Below are 27578 nucleotides of genomic sequence, written 5' to 3'. Positions count from 1 at the left end.
CTTCAGTGCTCATCAGTTTTCTCCTGACAGTGACTTTGATGTCATCCCACAAGCTTTTTTCCAGTTTGCTCCTGTCTTGCGTATTGTTTTGGGCTGACTTTTATTAGCCCTTGTAGTATTTCCTTGTCCTCTGCCTCCTTCCATTTATAGCTAGCGCTTCTCCCCTCTTTCTCGCTGTTTTCTTTTCCTGTACTCTAACCATAGGTCTCACTGCTGCATGATCAGGTATGTGTCTTTCCTGTAGCTGGTTCTTTTCCATTAGTTCTGTTAGGTTTTCCTTCCCTAAGAACCTGCCTAACCTACTTGCCTGTACCAAAATATTTATTGTGAAGGTGTATTCCCCCTCATTTCAATACGTTTTCCTCAGTATGCCCAAGCATCCTCCCTCTTCATTCTTTGGGCTAGTTCTTAAATCATTTTTTGTTCTTTTCCCACCTTCCATGGAATCTGCTTTTTTCTGGTTCTGTGGTGACAATGTAGTCCCGGCCCCCCACCAATTATCTCAATTCCATCTCTTCATATTTTTGCCCATTTAGCAAAACAAGTTCTTGTACAATCCTCCTTCATCCCTGTTTGGTACGTATATTTTTCCTGTCACCCAGTGTATACCTCCCTTCCATGCCATTGATTTATCGACCTATCCTACTTTTTCATGTTTTCCTGTGATTGTCTGAAGCCCTCTACAAAATACATTTGCTACTCTCCCCCCACTGCCTTTTTGTCTATTTCTCTCTTTGATTAGTCATAACACTATATTCTCCCCATCTCTGATTTTCAAAATTTTCTCTTATAATAGAAAAACACTTCTCCCTATCCTCTTTAACCTTTCCTGTGTTCTCCCTCTTCTGATAGGATTTGATGCATCCCCAATGCTGCAATTAATTAACTTTACTTTCCTTTATAATGTTTGCCATCCCTACCCTGTGTTGTCGGTTGCTGCCATCCAGCATAACCCCTACTCCAGGCATGCCCTCCTAGCTGAATATTGTGTTCTTTGGCAGCTGTCTACACTTGGACCCCTGGTCCCCATTCCTGGACTCTGAATACCTATCTTTTAGGTCTTGTATGTGTATGGGTATACCCTGGACATGGGACTTAAGACCATCTTCTGTTCCTTTCCAGTGTAGCTCTCACTAATGAATTGTATACCAGTACTGATGTAACAGTTTTTTTATTGAAACATTCCCATTCATTGCTCTCCCCTCCCATGTTGCTCATCAGTTTGGTGTGTCAGCTTAATTTATGTGAATTTGTGCGACAGACCATAATTTTTCTGGTTTTACAGCTCTTTTCTATGATAATTATTCACCCCCATTTCTTTATTTTGTATTTGTGTGGGGGTTGTTGTTTACTTTACTTTTCCTTTGCCCCCCCATATATTCATGTTCATTTCCCCCAGTTATTACATCAGCAATTATTACTTTTTTGTAAGACTTAGACATAAACTAATGTTTGCTGTGGTTTATTGTACACCAGTCAGTAGTTATGTAAAGTATATCTCTTACCTTGGAGGTTTGCCCATATGTAGCTCTTCACTGCATTATTCATTATTGTCTGGGAATTGATTCATTTCCTCACGTTGATTGTTAAGTTCTGATGATGTGTATTGTGCTGTCTGATACATTCCCTTAATTACACTTCCAGAAATGTAGGCTATTTCATTCATACAGCTTTCCATTCATTCTTAATTTAATACATCCAGCATAGCTTTCCTTATCTTACAGAGTGTTTCTGATTAGTCTTTGACAGGCTTTATGAAAATCCCTGCAAATGGGATGACTTGTGTTCAGTGATGGTCCTTACTCCAGTCTATTAATCAAGGAGCCTCAATCCTCACCAGTGGCACTGGTGAGGGATGTCCACTAGGAACAAAAATGGTACACACAGTATTTTCAGATGCAGCTGTCTGCACCAAGCACAACAGTATTCTCAGATGCAGCTGTCTGCGCCAATCACAGCTTCCCTTAAGAGCACACAAGGAGCACACTCCAGACCTGGAGCTGGACTCTCTCTCTCTCTCTCTCTAGGCCCCAAACAAGACTCCACACTGACCACTTTGGCGCTTTGTGTCCCTTTTTCAAGTAGCTGACATACACACTTGGATATTTGATTTTCACAGACACACACACACACACACACACACACACACACACACACACACACAACACACCTAAGAAAGGCTGGCACAGATTTACCAGCTGCGCCCCCTCTGTCCAGACTATAAGTTAATTATGATGCCACCAGTCAGCTACTCTGAGGCTTTTACAAGGGTACCCAATTATACTGAGTAAAATTTATACTAATAGAAGTGGTAAAGTTTGACCAATGCAGCAAGGCTTTCAGTAGTGGCCACAGTGTCTCCAAAATAAGCATAAGTAGCATACCTCTTAACCTGGCAACATCAGAAATCTGGACAAAGGCCCATGAAAAATAGGTACAAATCTGTACGATGATTAACATGCGATTTGCATACATAATTATGTAACCCACCCTCCTATGGAATTGTGGGATACCAACTTTCAAATGCAAACCGAAGAACAGTCAACAAACATATGGCTCCCCCAGACCCTGTAGTAAATGGTAACCATTTTTTTAAAAATGTGTAGCAATGATGTTTACTGGGAAGGAAGAAGATGGACCTTAGGATTTGTTTTTGGTGACTTGTAGTATGTGGGTTTTGTGGTAAAATTAGGGCATTTAATGGTAGGCAATATTCTAATCTTAGCTAAAGGGTATTATAGTTTGCTAGGACCTCCAAAAGTCATTCCCCATGGCCTATTGATCAGTGACGTAGCTAGAGTTTGTGCCAGCCAGGGCTATCTGATAGTTTGCCTCCCTTCCCCCATCACAAAATCATGGTCGAATGGTGCCCCCCATACACAGCCCTCCCCCCTGCAGCCATTCCAGTGTCCCATTACTTGGCCATTTCGTCCCATTTGCCATAAATACTATAATGTGCATACTGCTTTACTTCTACAATAATTTTGATTTCATTTAAAACTTTTATTTCACATTTTAAAACATATACACTAATAGATGTCATCTACTAAACAAAGCAATACAGTCTCACAATGAAACTAGAGTTAGCATTAAAACTTCTCTGCCCTTGAAAGTAAACTCTAATACATTGAAAGAGCATTGAAACCAACATTCAAAGAAAATGCTTCTGGCCGGTGGCAGATAAAGATTACCTTTGGGCTGTTTTCAGATCATAGGCCCTTTGCACACGAAAGATACATGTACTGTTTGATACACCTTCATGATTGTATTAAATTACATTCCTTGTATAATACAGTGCACTTGTTAGAGAGCGTTTTAAGTTTATTGTTTTGAACATTTTTTCAGTAAGCAATAAAACAAAATGCATGAACCAATAATGACAAAACTGCCCAATTCAGAAAATTTTCATCATAAAAGTCTACTCAAACTTCTACAACCTACCAGTATTAGTAAATATGCACAATATCTGCAGAAGTAAAAAGTCATCTAAATAATTCCACATTAAAGAGATCAACTAATGAAGGTGTTGCTGCTAGCAAACAATTTTATATTTCATTTTTCATCTACAAATAAAGTGCCTCTTGCACTTGAGAAATACATTGCCTATGTTACATTAAAAAAAAATAAGCTAGTAATATTGCAATAGGGAATGGATGGCAAACTGATAACAGGTTCATAGTTACTAGGCATCTCCGCCAAAGAGGACATTCTCAGGACTACAGCATCCACCTTTTTTAAAAGTACAGCACAGTATAGTATCAGCAATCCATCTACACACCGTGGGAGTAGAACCCACAGCCTTCTGCATCAAAAGCAAGTATTCTCCCTGTTGTGCTACTAACACAAACAGACTTGGCATAAGCAGCACTAAACTTCTCTCCCCTTGAAGAGGTATGCGACACAAGAAATCTGGAAAAAGCCAAAATAGCACTAAACTTCTCTCCCCTTGAAGAGCTATGCGACACAAGAAATCTGGAAAAAGCCAAAATTTATTGGGGTGGCAAACTAAGGCCCAAAGCCAGGGCCACATTTTAATCATTGCTTGTGTAATCTTAGAAAAGTTGCTAGAATAAAATGTTTTGTGTTACCATGCATTTCCTGAAGATAGGAAGACACTTAAATGGCTATTATTATTTAGTGAATTCAGGTCTGACTAATTTGCTAGAAAACTACAAATTTTAAGATGAACAGACTAAAGAAACATTGAACACAAGTGGTGGTGTGGGTAGGGAATTCAGGCTCTTGCTCCTTGCACCTAAGGTACAGGGTTTGAGCCTGAGTAACACTATCAGGTATTATTAACTGGGGTGTTTTACGCTGCATGTACACACACACACACACACACACACACACACACACACACACACACACACACACACACACAAATAAAGAAGCCATTAAGTTCATACACACACACACACACACACACACACACACACACACACACACACACACACACACACACACACACACACACACACACACAAATAAAGAAGCCATTAAGTTCATACATACATACATACACACACACACACACACACACACACACACACACACACACACACACACACACACACACACACACACACACAAATAAAGCCATTAAGTTCATACACACACAAATAAAGAAGCCATTAAGTTCATACACACAAATAAAGAAGCCATTAAGTTCACACACACACACACACACACACACACACACACACACACACACACACACACACACACACACACACACAAATAAAGAAGCTATTAAGTTCAAACACACTTAAATAAAGAAGCCATTACGTTCACGGATTCTTGGACTTACACACACAAAAGCAGTTAAATAAGGAAGCCATTAAGTTCTTGAACTTACACACACAAGCAGTTAAATAAAAAAGCCATCAAGTTCATAGATTCTTGGACTTGCACCTTTGCAGCAGTTTAAAGAAGTCATTAACGGCCATTAAGTTCATGGATTCTCGGACTTACACACACCTTTGCAGCAGTTAAAATAAAGAAGCCATTATTGGCACACACCTTTGCAACAGTTAAAATAAAGCCCCTTTGTAGCAGAAGCCATTAATGGCCATTAAGTTCACAGATCTCGGACTTTACACACACCTTTGCAGCAGTTAAAGTAAAGAAGCCGTTAATGGCACACACACCTTTGCAGCACACACTCCCCCTTGCAGCAGTTAAAATAAAGCCCCTTTGTAGCAGTTAAAATAAAGAAGCCATTAACGCCTGTTAAGTTACAATATCTGGGACTTACTTTGCAACATGCACTCCCCCTTTGTAGCAGTTAAATAAAGAAGTCATTAACGGCCGTTAAGTTCACAGATCTAGGACTTTACACACACTTTTGCAGCAGTTAAAATAAAAAAGCCATTATTGGCACACACACCTTTGCAGCACACACTCCCCCTTTGCAGCAGTTAAAATAAAGCCCCTTTGTAGCAGTTAAATAAAGAAGCCATTAACTGCCATTAAGTTCACGGATCTTGGACTTGTACACACACACACTTTTGCAGCAGTTAAAGAAGCCATTAACGGCCATTAAGTTACAATATCTCAGACTTACTTTGCAACACACATTCCCCGACTATGTACAGTGTAGTCGGCTATAACAGACTGTGTGATAAACGTCAGCTTCCAAACACCTAACATGTACTTTTTTACTATTTCCAGTTCTGCAAAAAAGTATATACTGGGGATTTTTGCCTATCCCAGTGGAAAGTTTTACCAGGATCAAAAAAATTATATAATCCAAGCCTCTAAAATGTGCACTCCTATAAAAAGTGTCTGTGTGTGGTGGGTGGAAAGGCTTACACATTAACTAGCTGTGCTAATGAGCACAACAAAGTTGCCCTGCAGATATTTAGCAGCAATAAAATACACCATCATGCGCCTTGGCAGCCACAAATGTACAGTGCACCTCTCAAGTCAACTTTCCCAAAGACTTAGAATTTAGCTTGTCTCCCATAACACTCTTCCTGCTCTAAACAAGCAGGGTCCTTTCTTCCTAACATTTAAATGAGCTATATGCTAACTAACTAGTACAAAGAGCTTTGCCTGCACCTGCAAAGCACAACGTGGACAGGAAGAAAACTAAAAAAGTAGCTAAAGTTCTTGGGTTTTTTTTCCTTACCTGGAGGAGCTGGGGAAACTCAGCTGCTGCTGCCTGTGAAATGGACGGGGTAGCCAACTGTCACTGACTGTATAAACTTCTAATTAAAAATAAAAAAACACTTGCTGCTTTCTCCGAGTTGTAGTCCTTTCCCGACCCTCTCTCGACTGTCATTCAGTCAATAGTCACACCCCTCGAGCCCTCAGCCGAATTCTGGCAGGCTGCTCACAAAGCTGACGTCATTGTACATGCCTCTGCACATGATGACATCAGCAGAAAATAGCCGGGGTGAAGAAGCTAGGAAATTCAAGAATAAAAGGGGCTGCTCAGGAATTCATGGCACCCCATTATTTGGACCTCAAAACCGGAAAATACTGAGGAATTCAGTACAGTTGAGCGGTATGATAAGTACTCTTAACATGTTAGAAGTATTCTGTAGAAGACCAGCCGCAATGAATGGTATGGAAGTATTTAATAATAAATAATACAGTAGAAAACATGAGAAGACTGACTATCTAGTTAGAATAAACACCAGAGTTTCAGTCACAGGAGATATACAAAATAGCAGTTGGATAGATTCACATAGATGCAGAAAAACAATGCTTAACTAATCTCACCATATTTTCCTTTCTGACTAAAGAATTACTGTTCCCTAGTTAAATTACTTCTACAGCAAGGCAAGATGATGAGTGTTATAATCATAAGTAAATAACATTAAGAATTTACCTTATATGCCTTCAGTCAGGAACAACACTTCAGGATGTGCAAACAGAAATTTTATTCTTACAGCGCTGGGAGACAATCTTCATAGCCTTTGATAAAGCTTTCTCACTTTATATAGAAAAACTGTATTTTTATACATTTTTCTTATCAAAACTGATCATGCAGTTTTATTATGTTACAGTTACTCTGACGAATAGAAAACTTTGCAAAAGTCCTCATCCTTCGTTATATTCACCTCGGACTTCACATGAACACCTTTCTATACATGATCCACCTGCTTCCAAGGTCTTGTTTCTGACCTTGGATGTTTGAAACCTGCCCTAGCAACAACACACTCCTAGCCTGGAAGAGTCAGGCTAACAAATTCCTTTTATAATAACTAACATGCCTTGACTTCATGCAACACGTGCTTTTCCTTATTACATATTAAAAGAATGCAGTTAAGAAATAGCAATACTGTAGCTTATGATGCTGTATTTTTTCCAGTCCTGCATACAAATTATATTTGCTTTTTACTAATCATATTATAGCATAATTAATAAACTGAAATTAATATACATTTTAATAAGGTGGTTTTGTCCCATAACAGTTTCCTCCCACTGACACTATTAGTGCCATACCATACATATAATTATATTTTTATTTTTATTTTTCTCAACTTGATAAAATACGCCTCTGCGTCATAGTAATCATCTTTTGTTGTACTAGAATTGCCATTGATTGGTACATGCAGTGGCATTTTATGTGTAGGTGAGGTTAAACATCTTGTAATCACAGCCTTTAGAGTAGAAAATACCAAAATTATCATAAATATAATAAAAAGTACAATGACAGTACCCTGGATTATGCTAGTTCCCAAGTTACCAAAAATACTGGCCAACCATCCAAAAAGTGTCCATTGTTTTGATGTGCTGTCCAAATCTTTGGCCCCTTTGTTCCATGAAATTTGTCAGGTTTTCCTGTTCATCATGATAGTCACTAATATATAAACAGCAACAACTCCCTATCAGGGCACTTGACCCCCCTTTTGCAGCGAGCATTATTTCACATGACCCCCCCTTTTGCAGCAAGCATTATATCAAGTGCCATTCGATTCTGTAATACCACAGTTCACATTTTAGTCATTTCTCGATTTGCCATCCTGATGTGATGTGAAGTTTCATTGGCCACCTCCTGTAGAATTTGAGCAAGTATAGTGATTTCAACCATTGTTCTTTGTACTCCATACCCAGAATTAAAAATTTAAAATCTTGCTCTGCCCAGTGGATTGCTCACTTATTTCTCAGTCTACCTGCTGGTGGGTGTTCAAAGTGTTGAATAGCAGGAGTAATATAGCCTACAAAGCATCATCCAGACCAGTCTGTAGGCAACTAGCAGTGGATGCGATCACCACAGATGCATTAACAGTCACTTATCATACCCATGTCACACCCCCAGTCATAGGTTTTTAAGTGCAAAGAGTCTAACACACTTTTATGCCTGGTGTCATTACATTTGCTTTTTTTCTACTGGTACAGTCCCATTTCTGGCATAACATGTGTCTCCATGATGTGTGGTTGCAAGTTGAAGAGACACAGCCTTTGGAAAATGAGTTACATTATGCCAGGTTAAGCTGATGTTATTAAGGTCCTTTTTAAATGAGACCTGTGATACAGGGATGGGAATCCTAGGAATCCCTGCCTTAGAATGATGAGGTGTATACAAACATATTTAGCAGTTTGTTTTGTTTAGATTTTTGGCATACTGCCAAAGGACCATTAAGAAACTGTTTTCTCTCAACCAGTTTATAGAAGGGAACAGCAGCAGAAACAAAGCAAAAGTACCTGTTGTCACTGGATTCATCATGGACTGCTACTGAAGTTGACCTTTTCACTGAGCAGATGATTTATCTATTGCCCCTCGATTTCCCTCTGTTGGCTGCAATGATTCATCTGGGGTCCCCACACAACAGGTCTTCTTGCAGTGAGATGAATGGATCCACGTTGGTAGTCTTGCACAGCGAACTGCAGTCAAGGTGGTTAGCAGGATTTTCCTGTGGAAAATGTTTACGTACACTCAATCACCCAATTGTAGTTGATGACAGGGCTGGTCAGGAGGCTTTGGTAATGCTACTCTTACTGTTCGATGATCTTGTTGCAAAATATTAATGAGTTTCCTACATTAAGAAATCATAGCATCTTCTCACAAACTTAAATCGGTGTTTTCCACTAGAGGGGTAGCTGGAAGGGCCATGGGTCTCCCCATTAATATTTCATATGGAGTCAACTTCCTGCTGGCATTCAGTGAGGCCCTCATACTCATTAATGGTAAGGGAAGGGCTTCAGGCCACTTTGTGTGTTTCAGCACAAATTTTTGAAATTTTATTTTTAAGGGTCCTGTTTACCTTTTCCACTAATTCAGATGACTGGGGATGGTTGGGATAGTGAAGACTCATCTTTGTATTAAAAATTTTACATAGTTTTTACACAGTGTGTTATTAAAATGAGTTCCCTGGTCACTGTTAACAATGCTGGGTATACCGAATTTCGATATATAATTATACAAAAAAAAAATTACCACTGACTGCATTAGCTTTGCGAAATGGGTAAGCTTTCACCCATGCTTGAGAACATACACACTACCACCAAAATAAATTGTAAATTGTTAGTCTTAGGCATTTGCATGAAATCCAGCTGTACATTAACAGTGGTCCCCAGAGTGGAGGTAAACATGCAGTTTTGCTGTTGGCATGTTTACTTGCATTATATTTAAACATATACTGCAGTTTTGTACATACTGAAGTATCAAAGATGAGACATGAGGGGCATTCCAACTTCAGGTAACTTGATTAAATAAAGCTGTCTTACCTATATGGGCCAGTAGATGATATGCCTTTACTAGGTAAGGTAGCAAAGAGGCAGGCAGCACCAGCCGGCTGTCCGGATATCGCCATATGCTGTCAGGATTTTCTACATCCATCCTTGAGCCACCTCAGAACTTCTCCCTGTGATGCTTCAGCTTGAAAGGCTGACAACTTTTCAAAATCAAACGTATCATTACTGTTGCAGTTTGTTATTGTTAACATACGCAGAGTTTTGTAACAATTTACTACTGCTTGTTTAGCAGGGTCTGCTAAATTGTTTTCTTTTGTAACCATGTTTATGCCTTTTTGATGTGCACAACATCTGATTACAGACAGCCTCTTAGGTAGCAACAGTGCATCTAACAATGATTTTATGTACCCTGAATTTTTAATTTGATGTCCTGAAGAGGTCAAAAACCCTCTCTCTTTCCAAAAATCATGTACCACTCAAAAATAAAATAAAAGATTTGTTATAATCTGGTAACCCTAAAGCTGGGGCAGTAGCTAAAGCTCGCTTTAAATTTTGAAATTCATTTTTCTCTTCACTATTGCAAATGAGAGGCTGTGGTGTATCCTGCTTTAAAAAAACTTGTCAGAGGATTGGCAATTTCTGAGTAGTTAGGGATCCACTGTCTGCAGTATCCTGTCATACCTAGGAAAGGCCTAAGCTGTCTCTGAGTAGTCAGATGTGGGGCCTTAGATATTGCATCAATATGAGATAGTAACACTTGCCTGCTACCCTGAGAAACTAAATTACCAAGATAACATACCTGAGATGACTACAGTTGTAGGTTTTCTCTAGACACTTTGTGTCCCTTTCCTGCAAGGATAGTCAGAAGATGAAAGGTATCCTGCTGACATTGTTGAAAGGAGTTTGATGCTATCAGTAAATCATCTACATATTGTACTAACACAGACCCACCCGGAAATATCACATTCTCCAAATCTTTTTCAAAATTTGAGAAAATAATGAATGAGATTCAGTATGTCCTTGTGGCAATCATGTCCATGTATATTGCTGTCTTTGATAAATGAAAGCAAACAGAAACTGACTATCAGGATGAATAGGTATAGAAAAGAATGCTGAACATAAATCTATCACAGAAAGGTAATTAACTGTAGGTGGTATGCAACTCAGTATTGTTGCTGGATTTGGAATAACAGGAAAGTAGGCAGTACTGCATTATTTACAGCCCTTAAGTCTTATACAAATCTGTAAGTATCCTTCGGCTTTTTCACTGGAAAGTAGGAGTATTACAAGGGCTTTTAGCTGGTATTATTATTCCTTGCTGTATTAAAGATTGAATTACAGGTTTGATTCCGTGTTGCGCTTCTGATTTCAGTGGATACTGTGGAGTTTTATGGAGGGGTGTTTATAGATTCAATTTTATTTTTACAGGTTTTGCAGATTTTAATATACCTACTTTATTAGCATGTTTAATGTATAAGTTAGCAGGCGCCTGCTGCAGCAGTTTTCAGTTGTCTGTATGCCTTCAAATGGCTTTTCTTAGTTTTTGCTAAGAATTGTAATATTTCCCCCCCTTTATTCTGTTGGAACATCTAGATACTCCCCTTCTGGTGTACAGTAAATGGTACAACCCAGCTTACATAAATTTCTTCCTAGCAGGTTTACTGGTGCAGTAGTACTCAAAAGGATAGAATGTTTTTCTTCGATCGGACCTAAAGAAATGGGTATAGCTTTTAAAACAGGATACGTGACAGTAGCATTTGTTACACCGACTGCCCTTACTTTGTTTTTATATTGGTATTTGACTGTCTGAAATAACTTTTAATACAGACATATAAAACCTCATAAAATCCTCCAAAGCTAATTACGAAAACAAAATTGCCACTGACTCTAAAGACAACCACAAAGCATTCTATAGCTATGTCAAGAATCTAAATGGGAACACTCAGATCTGCTCTGAGTTACAGCATAATGGCACTAAATATACAGAACCAACTGATATTGCCAACATCCTAGCAGATAGGTTCAGTGCTAACTTTACCCCCTCTCACTCCCTAGAGGGCCCATCTCTATACCGGAAGAATGCAAAGTTCCTATAATCACAGCTGCACAGGTAAAAAACACACTCTCCAAAGCCAAGAACACAGCATCCATGGGACCTGACAATATCCCAGGCTGTGTTCTACACGAACTACAGAATGAACTGGCACCCTACCTAAGTACCATGTTCAATCATAGCCTCACCTCAGGCTTTGTACCCACTGAATGGCGCACCACGACAGTTATCCCACTCCACAAAGGGGGAGCCACGACGGAACCCGGGAACTACCGCCCCATTAGCCTGACAAGCCTGGTCTGCAAGGCCATGGAAGGTATCATCTTGGAACTCATAAACAAAGACATTGGTAATCTCCAAACTCTGGACCCTACTCAGTTTGGATTTGTAAAAGGCAGATCATGTCTCCTAAACCTGATTGACTTCTTTGAAGCAGTCACCAAAGCCATAGATGATGGTAAAATGGTTCACACAGCTTATCTAGATCTCGCCAAGGCTTTCAACACCATCCCCCACTCTGGAATTATAGATAAGCTCACTAAACTAGGTATAAATCCCTATGTCATAAGATGGGTTGCCAACTGGCTCACGGACAGAACCCACACTGTGAAAGTAGCGGATTCCAAATCCGGCATCAGACCAGTGACAAGTGGAGTACCACAGGGTTCAGTCCTGGGTCCTCTCCTGTTTGGTATCTACTTCTCTGAAGTGCAGGCCAACACAGAAGGTCTTTGGCTAACAAAGTTTGCAGATGACTGCAAACTAGGAACCATAATCGAAACTCCTAACGATGTGAACGAACTACAAAAGGGCCTCCCTGAGACAGATTCCTGGTGTCAAAGCCATGGCCTGTAGCTCAATGCCAAAAAGTGTATTGTCATCCCCTTTGGTAAAAACTCTGTACCCATGAACTACCACATAGCTGGTAGTCTACTTAATGCCAAAAATGTGATGAGACCTTGGGACACAGGTGGACAGTAGTCTCTCCTTTGATAATCACATCGCCACAGTGGTCAGGAAATCTTTCTACATGGCTCATCTCATCACAAAAGGATTCTCATCCAGAAAAAAGAGGTCATTGTTCCCCTCTACTCATCACTCATTAGACCCATTATAGAGTACAACACCCCTTTTGGTATGTACCTCACAAGACATCTACAACAACTGGAAATACCACAGAAATACCTCACAAAGAGGATTACTGGCCTCAAACAGATGCCCTATGCAGACCGTCTCAAAAAACTACAGCTGTACTCCATCGCATATCGCCTACTCAGGGGCGATCTCTGCCTAACATACAAAGCTATGTCAAACCCAGAGCTGCTGGACATGCTCCACTTAAAGAAATCCCAATCCCTCCGAGCTACACGCTCTAGGGACCTTAACCTTGTCACCACAATAAACAGAACATGCTGGAGGGATAGATTCCTGTCCCAGAGACTTCCCATACTCTGGAACAGACTACCTATCTATGTCAAACAGAACTCCTCATTAGCACTCTTCAAGAAGAATCTTGATGATTGGATGGGAAATGGGAAATTCACCCCGGGGATCACTTCTGTGGCTCTGCTCGACAGGGGCATAGGAAAATAATTTTCTTGGGTGGCAAAAGCCAGGGTACATTTTTGACTAGGCTTGTATGGGCCCTAGGGCCGATAGCCTAGTACCTACCTATGAACCTAGTGTTGCCAGTTCCACCAAGAATAGAATTGGCTTTGCATTTATTCTTACTTTAACATAGGGTCTTTTTTTTTGATTCAGTGGTAGCAAAAGGATTAAGATTTATTTTTCTTTTATTATCCTGCCATAGTCAGTACAGTGATTTTCAGCACTTAATAAGGACTTTAAGTCTTTTTCCTGCCAGTTTATAAGCACTTGGTTTATATTATTTGGTACAGGGCTTGCAAACCCTGCACAAAGGCAGCTGCAATAGCTGGTTCAGCTTGTTCATTTGGGTCTGGTATTTTTGAATGTTTACCAAACACTGCTTTAAGATTACTCAAATAATCTGCAGGGGCTTTCTCTTTATTTTGCTTACATGCCTGACACACTTTTGTAATTTACCAGTGCTATCCCTTTATCTATTAGTGTATTTCCTGTGGGAATAAAATTTGTTATTTTAGCCTTTTCAAGTAACTGTGTTCTTATTTTATTGGAGTAACTTCCTGAAGCAGCTGGCTTAAATCTGTCAAAGTAGGGTTGTAATAGTTTTTTTAATTCCTCCTTAAACCTTCATGGATTTTCTTTTCAGTTAGAAACATTTAAACATAGAATACAAATCAGCATTAATCCACCCCCCCCCCCCGATTTTTTTAAAGGTGCCAAAAGATTTTCTGCAGAGGCAGTAGCCTGTTGTTTTACCCTATCATGTGAGCACTTGTGATGAGCCACAGGAGTGTCAAAGATTAGTGCTCCTGTTGGAAAGGTAGAAGCTTGTTGAGAATAATAGGAAGAAGAAGAAAGGAAAAACCTTTTTAACTGCAAATGCCTGTTCTAAAGATAAGAGTTGAATAGGGGAATGATGTTCAGATTTAACAGTACCACGCTGACCTTGTGTTCAAAAATGCAGAGGTCTGAGAAACAGCAGAATCTTGTACAGGTGCCACCCGTACCAGTACATATGGGGGTGGGGTTCAGTAGGTACTGGAGGATTATTATCCTCTTTAGACGTTTCTGCCTTTTGGCCAGTCTCAGTTTGTTCCAAACCTGCTAAGACAGGATAAAGGGATCCCTTTTTATTGGTCTGTGCTGCCTTTTTAACCTCTTTTACTTGTTGCAACAATTTCTTATTAACATCCTGTAGCCTTCTTAACGCTGACCCTTTTCCCTTTTAAGTGCTTTACTATACCAAGAATAAAATGCTGACATTTGTTCCCCACTTACTTTGCTTTTTTTTCTTCAAAAATACCTTTCATTGTCAACAGTTTAGTCTTACCATAAGTTTCATTAAATGAAAATACCCCACCAGCACAATTCTTAGTAAGCTGAAACCAGTCATGCAAATATTTACAACTTTCCTTCCCATAGTTAAAATACATAAAATATGCAGGTGTTCCCTTTTCAGGGATTTGATCTTGCTTGCTTATCTTTGCTCCCATTTTTCTTATTTTATAAATAAGTAATTATAAAAATGTTAGGCTTACCTTACAACTCCTGGATCCTGGCAGTTCCAAAGACAGAAAATAACTGTAGTAATCTACGCACCATACAGGGAGGGAAGAGTAGGAAGTCTGTCAGCATGCAGTAACATAGGAGAGGTTTCGATCAGCCTTTTCCTACAGCAACCCCTTGCTTTCGTCCTGGTGCGAGCTCAAAAGTTACAGCTCCAGCATTCCGGATGGGATAACAGAACGGATAGATACTGTATCCAGAACTGACCACTCTTTCGGACTCTCTAAGGGTACTTCCACAGAATTATCCTTGTAAGTCCCAGCATGCTTTAGGGTCATGAATTTATTTTAACAATGCATACCTCTATGTCCTATCATGCGTTAGGCTCATGAATTTGATTTAACAGTATATATATATATAGTCTATATCCCAATCATGCAGTGGGCTCATTAACTTGTTGCATAGCCTACATCCCAATCATGCAGTGGGTTCATGAACTTATTTTAACAGTATATAGTCTACATCCCAATCATGTGGTGGGCTTATGAACTTGTTTTAACTTTACAGTCTGTCCCAATCATGCAGTGGGCTCATGAACTTGTTTTAACTTTATCTTTAACTTTTTCTTTTCTTTCTCTCATACATTCATACATTGATAGAATAAACCATCTCTCATACTTCTTACATTTCAATCCTGAGGGTACCGCCCTCGACACAAGGCTCCTCCTTGTGTTAATTTGTCCTTTACTGTATGTGCACATACATTTACTATACTCTTTTGCTGTGGAGCCCTCCCACTATTACTTGTATACCGTACAAACAAGTCAGTCAAAGAAAAACACAGTAATGCACTTATACTACAAACACAGTCATTCACTTATTCTACATTTTGCTAAACTTGTCGAAGAGAGAAAGAAAGAAAAAAAAACATAAACCAACCCTTTCCCCTTACAAACCAATTTCCCTGCCAAGGCTAGTATGTTTGCACACCCTGAATAGCTGCACATCTGAGTCTCTGACTATTTCATACAAAGCAGTATGGAATTCACAGAAAATGGCCCCTATTCCAGAACTGCCCTGCAGTAATACCAAAGTTCAGATCTGAGTCATGGCACCAGATTGTTATAGTCATAAATAAATAAATAACATTAAGAATTTACTATATATGCCTTCAGTCAGGAACAACACTTCAGGATGTGCAAACAGAAATTTTATTCTTACAGGGCTAGGAGACAATCTTCATAGCCTTTGATGAAGCATTCTCACTGGTCATGTAGTTTTATTATGTTACAGTTACTCTGACGAATAGAAAACTTGTCAAATGTCCTCATCCCTCGTGATTTTCGCCTCGGACTTCACATGAACACCTTTCTATACATGATCCACCTGCTTCCAAGGGGTCTTGTTTCTGACCTTGGATGTTTCAAACCTGCCCTAGCAACAATGCATGCCTAGCCTGGAGGAGTCAGGCTAACAAATTCCTTTTGTATAACTAATATGCCTCAACTTCATGCAACACACACTTTCTCCTTATTACATATTAAATGAATGCAGTTAAGAAACAGCAATACTGTAACTTATGAAGCTGTATTTTCCAGCCCTGCATACAAATTATATTTGCTTTTTAACAATCATATTATAGCATCATTAATAAACTGAAATTAATGTACTTTTTAATAAGCTGTTCTTGTCCCATAACAGTGTTGAGCTACTTACTACAGCAAGGCAAGATGAGGTGTGTTGTGTGAGATATCTGAAGAGATATTTCCTGTCAGGTTCCAAAAAATAAAATGTTGCTGTGAGGGTTCCATCATATCACTCACTAATATCTAAAGAATCATTTTGGTGCTGGTTATAGAATGACATCACATGTGGTCACCTGACTCTGGTACAATACAGACCCAGAGCTTTGCTAAGATCTGTTGCTGCATCTGAAAGCTATAAGACAATTTCAAAAACTTCCACCCTTCCAGGGTAGCAATTAATTCACCCTTAAGGACAATACAGTAAGATTCATAGTCCTGGTTTTCCCAGACATTTTATCTCTGTCTGCAATCAGACCTGTAAGACAAAATCTGTATGGCCTAAACCAACCCATTTAATTTTCAACCTATTTTTCAAAATTAGCTGGACTGCAATTAACCTCCTCTCTTCCAGAATTCTGTGCTAAAACATATACATTTAATCAGTTATAATAATACTGTCTGACATATGTGTCTATCTCTTTTCTGTCCAGCAGGACCCACTGTTGATGCATTTTTAACACAAGCAACTTTACAAATACATTTTTAGTACATGCATTTGTACAAATCAGTGTGATAGTCAGTTGGCATAAAATTCTTTACAACATTCCAGCTAGCTATGCTGGTATATGTTGCACATGCACTATCCTACTCTCCCTGGCACAGATGAAAACCTCATATCATCACATGTGCCTTATTATTTCATTTATTAAAGGAAAGGGATAGAAACATGCCAAAACATTCCAAGGTGTGATTTCTGCTGTTGTTTGCTGCTGCTCCCTCTGTGTATCCTCTCTGTTAGTGTTTCTTGATTTCCTGGTATCACAGATCTCTCATATAATAGCTGAACTGCAAATTGCTCCAGTTCAATGTTGCACATTCTCTCTCTCTCCTGTATTTCAGTTATCCTAATGTTAACTTTCCTTAAGGAATTTTCAAGATCATCCTATTTTTTCTCGTCTTTTTATTATGTGTGTTACTTCTGTGAATCTGCTTCAGCAGCTTGCAGCTTTATCTTTCATTAGATCTTGAAGCTTCTCATGTAGCCTTTCCACCACTGTTTGTTGCTATTTATTATTTGTTTCAATGAACTCACATCCTGGCCTATTGTGATTACCATTTCAAACAAAACACACAATTGCTCTTATTTATTTGGAGCTTTAAAACATATATTTGTTCTTCATTTACTCCTGGTCTCTCATCTTTTCTTCTGGTTTTTTTTTTACCCCTATGGGAGCACTACTTTTATCCAAATGTCTGCAGGCCCTACTTTGGGCTTAGGCAGACATCTTGGCTCCCTAGTGCCCTTCTTAAAGACATTTGACAAAAGATAGACAGAAGTTTCTAAGACACTGTATTAATAGCCACTGCAATACAAAAGGAAATTTTGAATAAAAATGTAACAAAAAAAAAACTGCTGTAGTTTCTGGTTTCAAACCTTTGTATGGAAATGTCAGATACTTATAAGTCTTTGACATGCATGGTATAATTTCTTAATTAAACAAAACCAACATTTGCATGCAAAACTGGATGATCTAGAAAATAGTTTCTAGTATGATGTTATTAAAATTCACTTGATTCCAGAATAAAAGAAAGAAGAATATGACAGATTTTTTTCTGTTGACATGTACACCTTCTGTTTTGCCATTGCCACAGGAACTGTTATTTGGTAAAAGAGAGTGCCAGTAGGTCTTTAGACCCACCACTGACATCCAGAAAAGAGCAGGATCCATCATTTTTAAACTTTTATCATTACAAGATAAGTTACTAATAATGGGAAGTTCATGGGCACATAACTGCTGCATACTGGAAAGGAAATAACGTGGGATTGAGCAACAGTTTGTTTTCTGGTACCAAGTAAAAAGGAATTAGTGTATCCTCTAAGAAATTCTTAAAATAATAAAAAATAACTCATTCAGTGTATTTGACTGCTTAGAGTCAACCTGTATTTTTTCAGTGGTGTTGTGTAGTTGCATTTGTTGAGATGATGATGAAGTAACAAACTTTACAATCAGAATGGTCTATGAACACTGAACAGTATTCCAAATCCAAAGAAAAAAAAATCAATTTGTTACTTTTTCTCCCATACATTTATGAGAAATGGTAAGCTTTAATAATAGATGTTTAGGTAATGCTAACACTAATTTTAAATAATTTAAAATACAAATATATATCCCGATAATTGATGCTCATTCAATAACAATATTTAATATGATTTAAGGACCTAAGTATAGTAAATGTATAGGTTATTTTTTGTTTGTTAAATGCTATAAGACATTTTAATACATTTACATGATTTTGTGATTAATGAAAGAATACACAGAGTAGTAGAAAATAAGATGGGAAACAACTTCGGAATCAGTCAGAATACAGCACAACCGACCCAATGTTTAAAGTTAGTTGAGAAGGCATATGACAAGGTCCCAAGAAAGCTGATTTGGATAGTCCTGTGATGGGTCAAAGCCTCAGAAACATTGGTAGAATTAGTGCAGGCTATGTACAAGGACTCACTGACACAAGTATGCACAGTGTTTACAGTGTTCAGACTAACAAAGGGGCTTCCAGTGGGAGTGGGTGTCCATCTGGGTTCAGTTCTGAACCCACTGCTGTTCACACTGCTAATGGACTACATTAGCAAACAGGTGGGAGTGGACTGATCAGCAAAATTGCTGTATGCAGACAATGTGGTATTATAGGTAGGTTCTGAACAGGAATTTCAGCAAAAAGATAAGAGGAATGGAATGGACTGCAAAACAGAAGGCACGTGGGATAAAAATGAATACCGATAAAACTGTTGTGATGGCAACAAATACTGTAGGGGAATTCAGAAAAAGCTGGGAATTGAGATAGAAGGGAAAATAATAGAACAAATTATCAACTTCAAGTACTTGGGAGGGTTGGTTGAGGAGAAAGGAAGTCTGAATGAGGAGGTCAGAGTTAGAATTAGAGGAGCTGCAGCCAACTACCACAGAGTGTTGGGAAAGTATATGACATAATAATTCCAAAGAAGCTGAAAAGTAAGGTATACAAAAGCAGTGTTACTGCTGCATGGGCAGAAACCTTGACAGTAAAATCATTGCATTTGAGGCAGCTATATGTGATGGAGATGAATTGCCTATGATGGTTTGTAGGATGCACACTGTGGGACAAACAAATAAATAACATCAGAGTGGAAACCTAAGTAGCTCCAGTTACAGAGAGGGTCACAGAACAAATTATGGTGATTTGGGCATATATGCAGGAAGGTAGAAGACAGTCTTGTGAAGAAGGTTTGGGATAGAAAGGAGGAAAGCAAGAGCATCTAGCAAAGAGATGGATGGATTCTGTGAGAGAAGACCAGTGACAGTCAGGCATGACTGTCATAAAATGTAGGAGAGTGTCATTGCATAGAGAGAGACATGGTGACAGGTGAGGATGATGATGATGATGATGATGATTTCATTTACATGCAGTGTTCATAAACAACTTTGTAACAATTTAGAATAAAAATAGAAAAGAAAAAAAAATCACGTAAGCTGGATGTTTAAAGTGTTATGCAGGATAATTCCATGGTGAGTAGGAGAAAACCCCTTGTATGTGCCATACAGTATTTTTGTTTTCCTCTTCCTATAGGGATGTGAATTAATAAGAGATTTTATACATTAAAATACATTTCTAAGTGACTTAATTAATGAAAGTAATCCAGTGTACATAAGGTTGCTTTTTTAGAGGGGGACACAAGTTACTATATTAATAAGTAGAAACATCGAAATGCTTATGCCTGAATAAAAGGTTATGTAATATGCATTAGGAGGTTATGATGGCTGTGGGTTGTAAAACTAAAATGGTAGAATTGCTCTTGTTTTAAAAGACTAAGCTCTGTCTAGTTTGAGCAGATATCACTTCAGCATTGTGAGTTCCATCTGTTTTTGTTTTGCTAGCCTGAGCTCAGATTCTTAAGTGTCTTTCCTCATTCTCATTTAATCACTTCATATTGTAATGATGCAATGTGTTTTTCTTCTTAACTTAGTGTATTACTTTTATGAGGATCCGCTAAATGAAATGAGCTAAAGAGTAAAACAGTTCTTTTTGTATTATTCTTGTAGTTTATGTTCTTTCTCTGGCTTACTTTGTTTTGTTTTACATTTATTTACTGGAGTAGTACACTGATCACCACTGACCATTTGTAGGTACAGAGACAGTAAGTTCTACATATCAAAATGGAACAGAAAGTAAAAATATACAATAAAAATTGTACAGAAGCAATTAGAGTGATATTGAAGTGAGAATAATAAAGTTGGGGTATAGGGAGATTATACCATTATATATTTTTTATTTTGTGGGTGATTACTTTTTGAAACTCTGCTCTCTCACAGGTCCTTGTGTTTAGATGTTCTTAGCACTGTAACACCAAGATTGTTACACAAAGAACTGATACAAAAGAAACACACTGATGAAATAAAAGTAGGATTGCCCTTTAACAGAAGCAGGCAGAAAGTTAGTAGGAATCAGCTGCCTTCAGGGCTTTGTCAGGATCAAAACCCCTGCTGAGAATTAGATTACTGACCTCTAGGCTAAGAAGATTTGGTAGAGAAGTATCTAGAGGGTTGCATACCTGTAAAGGATGAATGTGATGATCATCATTAGATCACTACTGGAGCAGCAGTACCTTGCAGGCACCCAGTCCATTGACAGCTCAGTCAGAGTTGGTAAAAATCAGTGGTTTGGGCACGAAGCTCATTAGAGCTTTCATGCTGCAGAAGAGCGCATGTTCTGTGGGCCTTTGGGGAATAATGGTCAGCTAGCATTTCTTCATTGCTGGATAGGTAAGTTCCCGTCAGGGGAAAAAAACTTCCACAATTAATTTTATGACTAAAACAGACTTATTTTGCCAAAAACTGTTTGTTTTTGCTAGAAATTTACTGTTGTCATGTGACTTTTCTGTCACTTAAAAGCCTATGGTTCTTTTAGTGTAAACTGTTTTTTTTTATAAAGTTTACTCTAATTTTTACTGATAAAAGTATTATAAATTGTTTTTAGGATCTGGGGACAAGTGTATGTTTTGCATGTCATGTTGTTTTAGGATGAAAACAGTACGTTTTTATACTTAGCCATTTACTGACTGATACTGTGATTTTTACACAAGTTTCAGGCTTCTTTCTTGGCTTTATAATGGAGAAGCTTAGAGGTTCTTCAGTTCTTCCTTCCTCTGGCCACAAAATGAAGAAAATTTCCACACAAACCTTGCCTCTTCAACAGGCTACTACTTTGCCTCAGTCATATATGGGTGACCATGCAGTGGTTGTTTCTGGTTCCTCAGACCACTTGTATACTTCCTTGGTTTCTTCTGGTGGTGTCCCTTTATCCACTGTGTACCCAGGGTTAGACACATCCTGTATGGCTTTTGGAGTGTCCTTGCCAAGCATGGAAGAACCACTCTTGTTGGTTTCAGAGGAAGTAGCAGGAAATGCTTCTCTGTCCATCTAGACCTGGATGCTTGTTACATTGGATGATTTCCCTGACAGGTGTCTGTCTGCTTCTGTGGATATGAAGCAGAAATTTAAATATCTATCTTCTTCTGTCTCTCTTACTATAAACAGGATGATTTATTGGGCTAAGTTCAGAGCTTATGTCAGGCTGTTAACACTTCTCATTCTGAATTTACCGGTAAGAGAAAACATGAATTCTTCACTTTCTGAAGATTTCCAGTGTAATGAAAAGAGGATTGATTGTAAGGAAACAACTTCTGTTTTTTTTTCTCCTCAGGAAAGTTATTCTAATTTTGAGGAGAGTATTTTTTTTCTGAATGTCCTTTGGAAGAATTTTTGTTTTGCTGAAATCTTTAGGATGAACCAGTTTGTTTAATGTGAAAATAATGACATTCCAGTTACTTTAAAAGTATGATTTATTACCACTAGAATTTCATTAACCTACTCCTGTTCTTCCTGCCTAGGCTGATGATTTTATTACAGCCTGCAACATGCCTGACAGCCAGCCTGCAACCCTTAAGGAGGCAGATAGATTTTATAAAGTTCCTCAGTCTTACCAATTCTTATTTTCTAATCCCAGATCTGAACCTGCAGTGATTTCCTTGGCATATCTTTATGCAGCTAAACATTTAGTAAATGCTAGTCCTTTCCCCTGACAAGGGTATAAAAGTTTTTGATAAAATTTGGGTAAAGAGTATATGTTTCTGCCACTCTTTTTAGGATTTTTAATTGTCAAGCTCACATGTTAAAGTGATTGCTTGCTTCTTTTGAGAATATGGGGAACAGTATTGCATCTTTTCCTTTTGAAAGCAGATCTTTTCTGATTATTCATTACTTCTGTTTCTCAAGTAACCAGACAGCCCTCTTCCAGGGCAACAGCATTATGAGAAGGTTTGCATGGTTACATTCTCAAAATTTCCTTGAGGATGTTCTAGCTGAAATTTTGAATTTCCCCTTGATAGGGAAGTTGTATTAGGACCAGTCTGCTGCTGCTGAGGTCCTGAAAAAGTGTGATGAGACAGGAAAATGGTTCATGGGCTGATTCATATTTTTCAGCCATCCATCTCTAAGTTTTGTAAAGGTTTCATCCCTAAATTAGGGTCCTTTTATGAAAAGCAAAATAAGCAGACTCAGCAAATCTGTGGCAAGCAGGTGCTCAAGAACAATGGGATGGAGGTTCCTAGAAGTTAGGAGGAGCATACTCCTCGACCTGTTAGTACAAGAAATCTGGACAAAGCCTAAAGTAATGGGGCTCAAAGGCCCCAAAATGGGTAGATTTTAAATAGTGCTCTTATAAACTTAGAAAGTTGCTAGAATAACAGGTGTGGGTTAGCATGCAATGTCTGAAATATATATTACAGTCCTTTAAGCATTCCCCAAACTCTATTTCTCCACTTCTGCGTTTGACAAGGGATAATCTCAGACAAATGAATTCTGAAAGTGATCCAATATGGGTACATAAGGCAGTGGCAGTCAGTACTTCCTTTTCAAGGGATTCTTCCTCTTCTACCAGATCAGACTTCTTTTTTTCCCCTTATGTCATAAAGCATTTGCTGACTCGGGGTAGTAGAATGTTCTCCTCTTTCTCTGACAGCAAATGTTTTTTATTCAAGAATGTTTCTGGTGCCAAAGAACAAAGCATCCAATGTTGTCTATTTTTGTCCAGTTCAACTTTTGGATCCATCCTCGGCACCTTTTTCCAGAGCTTTGGATCCAAGACTCTGACTCATCCCTTACCCATGATTCCCTACTTCTGCCTAAAATACCCCAGATCTCCTTTGCCGCATTCCATCCAGACGTGTTATTTGAGAGCTCTCGTATTTGTGACACGATAAGTGAAAACTTTCTGCTGAATTCCTTCTTGGTTCCTCCCTTTAGATATAGTTGAGTGTGATTATAGTATAGGAAAGGTTTAAGTTAGTTTGAGGTAGTTTTATAGCTAGTGTTAATCTCTTAATAACTTAGACTATTATTATTGTTTGTGTGTGTGACTGTGTTTTTACAGTAGGTTTTTGATAGGTTAGTTTTCCTTATATTAAAAGTGGTTTAGATTGTAGTTATATAATTTTTTTAATAGTGTTTATATATGTTTTCTGATGTCAGATAAACCATTAGGTTTTAGAAAGTGTTCAGCCTGTAAATACAAAATCCCTCCTCAAGACCCCCCATTCCACGTGTGCTTGTTGCTTAGGTGCCACTCGTTAGGCAAGTTAAGATATTTGTGCTGCTTTTGGTTCTAGAGCTATGCAAGGTGAGAGGGGGAAAATAATTATTAAGGGTTTGTTTCCCCCAAAGACAGGGTCTTCTACATCCACAATATATTCTGAAGCAAGTCCTCCATCTGTTTCTCCCAGTGCTGAGAAGAAGAAGGAGAAAGAAAAGGACAAGTCAAAGAAAAAGACAGAGAGGTCTGTAAAAAAAAATAAATAAAAAAAGACTGAAGACAAATCAAGAAAAAGGTCCCCAGGTCTGTCCAGTTTATCATGTACAGTACCTAAAACTTTGAGGCAGTCAGATCCGTCTGTCACTCGGGTCCGAACTCTGTCCCCTAGAGCTACTTTTTCTCTGGAATCAGTGAGTCCTCAGCTTCATTCACTGATCCTACAAGATAAATGACTTTCTAGACCCTCATCAATGGCATCATGTTGGAGGTTGGGATGACTCACTAAAAGTCTCATGGAAATGGATGTCGACTGAATGATGAGGAAATTTTTGAGGACACAGATCCAACTGGAAGTTCTCTCAGTACCATCGCCAAGGGGATGTCCAGGCACAGGCCCATCAACTCTGTCTCATTGTGCTCCTGTATCAGGCCACTATTTGGATACAGTTTCCACAGGTCATAACAGTTTCTCTATACCCAAGTCATATCCATCAGTCCAAGGGATTTCAGCTTCGACTGTGACCCTTGCTCTCTCGACTCTGATGCTATCAGATCAGGACAAGTTCTGGAGCTGAAGTGTCAGTGTCATAGCACTGCCAGTGGAGTCAACCCCAAAGTTTTTGGAGTCATTTCTCTTCCTTGGTGCTTCTGCACTTGACAGCTCAGGTCCAAGGTCCTCCTCAGAGCTGATCTCCATTTGAACAGAGGTTTCCTGAGTCAGTTTACAGAAAAAGTGCTTCCTCAGCTCCAGTTATGGAGTTGGCTTTTGAGGCTGTGGAAAGGGTTTTGGCTGGTCCAAGAAGGCAGGTGCATGCACTGACTTCAAATCCATCCCGACACCCAGTTGAAACTTTTTCTTATGCCTCTCATTTGGGTCAGCAGGGACATTCAAAACTTATAGGCTTTGAGACAGCTTGGCACTTGAGCTCCCAGGCTGATTTCGATCTGTCTCCACCAGAACCCCAGAGACATGTTGCTAGGTAACAGATGTGCAGATGGAAGCACATAGACATCTTCTGAGTCCTTCACTGAGAACACAGATTTGGATGAGGAAGAAGGATCACCCAGATCCCCTCTGGAAGATGTCACATTTGGGAGACATCCTGGAACTGATGAAGCAGATGGGGGGGATGGTTGACCAAAACTCCTTCTCCGGATGAGTCCGTGTACCTTAAAGCTTTTGGGTCTGGCTCATCTATATCCTGGGTGGTTCCTCCTCCAGATGCATATATATATAGATCTTGTGGCACAAAGGGAATGGAAGGACCCTGATATTACATAAACAATTACTAAAACCGCTGACAGAATTCTAGCAGCCCTAAAAGACAGGAAGCAGTGGTCAAAAGGACCACCGGTTGATGCCATGGTAGTTGCAACAGCCATGAAGAAAGAACTGTCTGAGGAGAGGTTTTCTGCCCACCCCCCCAATAGAGATTCAAGGGCTTTGGATGGACTAGGAAAATGGACTTATTCTTCCACAACCTTTGCTCGCTTGACATGTTTCCAGAGGGACTTGCTCAAGGAGCTGTCTAAATCTAATTTGTGTAACTTGCCTTTGGATGTCTATAAAGCAGCAGACACCCAAATGTCTACCCTACAGTGTACATCTAATGTGGCCATGTGCCTGTTATCCAGTGCAGCAGATATTAAAGCAAGAGCAACTGGTATAGGAATTACCATGCGTTGCCATGCATGGATGTGGCCTTGCAATTTCATGGAAAACTTCAAGGCATAATTTATTAATGCCTCTTTTGATGGCTCCACATTGTTTGAGCCCAAGGTTAAAGATATGCTTACAGAGAGTGAACAAGTTGGTAAGACCATGCCTGCTTAGGAATCTGTTTCTCTACTCCACAGATATCCTATTCCATGAATCAAAGGGGAGGTTATAAAATCTTCAGAAATCACAGGGTTTTCACCATGACACTCCTGGAAATAGACCCCCCCCCGAGGAAGAGGGGGATGCAACCCAAATGGATGTTGCCCCAAAGGCAGATGCAGACCACAGAATCAAGGTTTCTGGGGTCTCTTCACTGAGAAACTCTTATCAGCACCCCTGAGGGATTACCTAACTGCTGCATTCTGTAGGCAGTTAGGGGGATGCTTAACATTATACCCACAAGCCTTGCAAATCATTACTTTAGATTCATAGGGGTTAAGAATAATCACCAGAGGTTATACCATACCCTTTTTTTTTTTTAGCTACCAAAGAAAAGACTAGATTCCCAGTACTTTACCCAGTCATTTGGAATCCGCAGCAAAATAAATTTCTAAAAGTTGCTAGAAAAAAAGAGTCAGCCACCAGGTCCCGAGACCAAACAGAATCCAGATTCTGTTCCAGGTTCTTTTTAGTTCCAAAGAAGATAGGGGACCTCAGGCCAGTAATGAACCTTAGCCACCTCAGTCAGTTTATCAAATAAATGAAATTCCAGGTGGTCACAATATAATCCATACTACTGCTCTTAAAGAAGAATGATTGGATGTGTTGTATAGATCTCCAAGACTCCTACTACCATATAAAGATTCAAAGGCAGTCCAGGGGTTTGTCCATTTCCAGCAGGGGGGACGGGCAGTCATTATCAGTTCAGAACACTGCTATTTGATCTCACCACAGCCCCCCCCCCCCCAGACGTTCATCAGGATTATGGCAATGGTAGTAGCTCACCTACAACTGCAGGGGATCCATGTCTTCCCATATCTAGATGATTGTCTCTTGGCTCCTAGCAACAGGGATGCATTGCTACAGCACCAAGCTCTCGTACTCCATCTTGCAAATTAGTTAGGGATAACTTTCAGTCAAGCAAAGAGTAAACTGCCTCCTACTCAACCAATCAAATTTATAGTATGCTTGATCGATATAATGCAACAAACTACCAAATGCCCCACAGAAAGAGTATTGTTATTAAGGCTAATGACTTTTCAGGTAATGCAACACCTCTGTCCACAAGCAAGATTGTTTCTTCATCTGTTAGGTACGATGGCCTCTACCATCACTTTAGTACTGCTAGCAAGATATCACATGAGAATTTTGCTATGTACTCTGTCAGTTCAACAGTCACAGAGTTTCCATCCTCTCCATGCCAGAATTTGAATTAGAAATGACATAATGTGGTGGATAACCTTTCTGTCAGTTGCAGAAGGGAGACTTTTCTGCTCACTGACCCTCTCAGGTC

General features: G+C 39.2%; 1 protein-coding gene across 1 annotated transcript in view; it reads left to right on the top strand.

The window, feature by feature from the left end:
* SCUBE1 (signal peptide, CUB domain and EGF like domain containing 1) overlaps positions 1-27578 on the top strand; it is a 4299807-nt gene that overhangs the window by 4111959 nt on the left and 160270 nt on the right. The gene's annotated exons all lie outside the window — the stretch shown is intronic.

This window comes from Protopterus annectens, chromosome 11.part0 (assembly GCF_019279795.1).
Source record: "Protopterus annectens isolate FY-2018-M chromosome 11.part0, PAN1.0, whole genome shotgun sequence".
NCBI classification, from domain to species: Eukaryota; Metazoa; Chordata; order Ceratodontiformes; family Protopteridae; genus Protopterus; species Protopterus annectens.
The sequence above is the reverse complement of the archived record's forward strand: the minus strand, read 5'-3'. Positions and strand labels throughout refer to the sequence as shown.